Raw genomic sequence first — 3055 nt, 5'->3', positions numbered from 1 at the left:
ACATCCGTACAAACAGAAATTACCTTCGAATTTTTTCATTTCCCACATTTTAAGGTGTTCTAAGTTCAAAAATCTTGGAGGGGTATTTTTTCTCTTTGTTGTATAGAACAGAAAATAAGAATTATAGACCTGTAAATTCCCACTGTTTATTTGTTTGTCCTGGATGTATTTTGTTTCTTGTATATAATACTACTAGCTGTTACCCGCGGCTTTGCCCGCGAGGATTTTGCAAGCAAACCCTATTTATACTCATTATTTCAACAACAATAGTAATTGTCATATAACACCTACCGCTGAGAATGANTTTCCGCTTAAGCCTTAATCCTCTCCCTCCGCGGGGGAATTTCGAAAAATCCCTTCTTATTGTGCATTGCCATGGCATACCCTACTAAAACGCAGATAAAAACAAAAAATCGCATCTAAAATAGTACAGTAGAAGCCGTTCTTCCGGTTAAGCCTTAATCCTCTCCCTCCGCGGGGGAATTTCGAAAAATCCCTTCTTATTGTGCATTGCCATGGCATACCCTACTAAAACGCAGATAAAAACAAAAAATCGCATCTAAAATAGTACAGTAGAAGCCGTTCTTCCGGTTAAGCCTTAATCCTCTCCCTCCGCGGGGGAATTTCGAAAAATCCCTTCTTATTGTGCATTGCCATGGCATACCCTACTAAAACGCAGATAAAAACAAAAAATCGCATCTAAAATAGTACAGTAGAAGCCGTTCTTCTGGTTAAGCCTTAATCCTCTCTCTCCCTCTCTCTCCGCGGAGGAATTTCGAAAAATCCCTTCTTAGTGTGCGTTGCCAATAAAGTGTCGTGCCCCGGGCGCCAGTTATGTTCGCTACGCCACTGCAATGTACAAGATTTTTTAAACGAGTTTTATATGAAGTCTTTTTGAACTTCAATCATATTCGGGGCCATCACAACCTGTCTAACACGGATCACTTTTCAAATTTTAATATATATCAGTATTAATTAATAGTCGTTGACCATCCTCTCTTCCGGGTGGAGGTCAACGACTACTTTTGGTTGAATTAACTTTGACTCCCTTCCACAACAGTCACTTCTTTCTATTGTACCAAGCGGTACGGTGGCATCCTAATAGGAAAAATACATAATATGAGGTTATCTGCAAGCAAAATATGATTTACGTGTTTTAGTAAAAATAGCAAAATAAATCATGGCCGACATTATTTAACATTTAATAAATATAAAATACATCGCATTCACAAAGAGTAAAAACCTTTGTCTTTGCTTTTCCTTTCTGTCGTTTCACACTATAAGTAGTCCATTAAAATTTCCTAAAAATTAATTTTAAATCTTCTGAAACCGTGTTGTCTTAATTTTTTACCCTTCAATAGTATGGGAAATCGTAGAAAGTAAATTGAAAGAAATAAACGTACAACCAGATATCATTGACCTTATCGTCAACTAAATAAAGATGGAATACCGCCAAGTGTTGAAATAAAAACACACCTCGTGTTAATGAATCAAAAACAAAAATTAATTTAATTTTTGGGGTCCCTTGACACTTGGGATCACAGGGCTTAAGCCTTATTAGTTCCAATGTAGATTTGCCCCTGGGTGCCAAGTTTAAATATTTGGTCCGTTTTTTGGGAAATTTGATTTGTTAGCAGATTACCGTTTGATATTCGGCTGTGAATGGCACAATTTCTTGGATTTAACATTAGGAAAAATATGATATCTTAATTAAAAATTTTAAATATCATATTTTCAATTGGTGTCTACTTTGTTACGGGAAGATCTGGCAACTCCAGAGAGGGCCCTAAGATTTTGATTGGTTTAGCCCAGATAGGACCCCGAATAAAGCATTCAGAGTAAGTGTCTGTATTCCTGTCTCGTGCGGGGTCGTAAGTGCGTCACGAAGGGCGTGTAAACAAAAGCAAACCACATAAAACATACTTGACCAATTTCGTACCATTCGAGTATCTTAATAACCGTGACAATGGTAGGCCGAGATAACCAAACTCTGTATATGGTTTTCGTTTTAATATTTATTATATTATAGTATTTGATTTTATACAACTTTATAAGTTTTCTTTCGTAAGGGTTTACCACATCGAATGACCAATCTAACACATTTTGGAAATTCTTTATTCCTCTACTGTACACAATTTAAAGAATTTTTAAAATGTGTTCGATTGGCCTCTCGGTGTTTTAAATCATTACTTAAGATTAGTAGTTATATAAATCAAATAATATAATATAATAGAAGGGTTAGAAGTACAAAAGAATCTAATAATCTTAATGTCTGTTGTTATATTTTGTCCAGGCAACGTCGGGCATCATTGTTATGCTCGAGTTTATAAAACAACATCGTAGTAATTGTTACACCCCGTGTTAATAATCGTAAATTTCAAAAATGTATGTGGTAAAACTCAGGTTAAGAACATTATCAGAATGTTTATAACCACGACGTATAGACATACTGATTAGACACCGTAAATAGCCTGTTTATAGAAAAATTAGACGGAAAACAAGACGGGTCAGGTAAAAATTACGAAAATTAATTAATCATTATACGAGACTAGGATCAGCCTGACCCAACAGATTACAGCAACGTGGCAATCTGCCAAGAGGATGCCTTTAGGAAAGAGTTTTATGGGAAACGGGCTCCTTTTTTAGGTGTTACTAACTTGAAAAAATACCAGAAAACTTCATATGGCCAGCCCATTGATCATGTGCAAACCCATGACCAGTGTAATAGTTTGGACTCTACTCAAGTGAGTGCTTCTCATCAAAGTAATTATAGAATGTATACTTCGCGCTATTTTATTCTAAATAGTAATTAAGTAAATATAATATTTTTAAATTAATATTATATCCATTTTTGTATAAATTATATTTCATTTAGTATTTTGTTAAATTTTTTTCCTAATAGATGACGCTACGGGTAAATCTGACTAATCAAATGTACACAAAAATTAATTGATATATAGAATTCTAATAAAGATTTCGAGGTGGTATGTTCGATGTTATCTAAGGTAATAGTATGGTTAATGGAACTACTCAGTTTCGTAGTAACTGGCCAAAC

Source organism: Centruroides sculpturatus, unplaced genomic scaffold (genome assembly GCF_000671375.1).
Source record: "Centruroides sculpturatus isolate CEXI.00-Female unplaced genomic scaffold, Cexi_2.0 scaffold1159, whole genome shotgun sequence".
In the NCBI taxonomy this organism is placed as follows: Eukaryota; Metazoa; Arthropoda; class Arachnida; order Scorpiones; family Buthidae; genus Centruroides; species Centruroides sculpturatus.
This window is presented reverse-complemented; position numbering follows the sequence as displayed.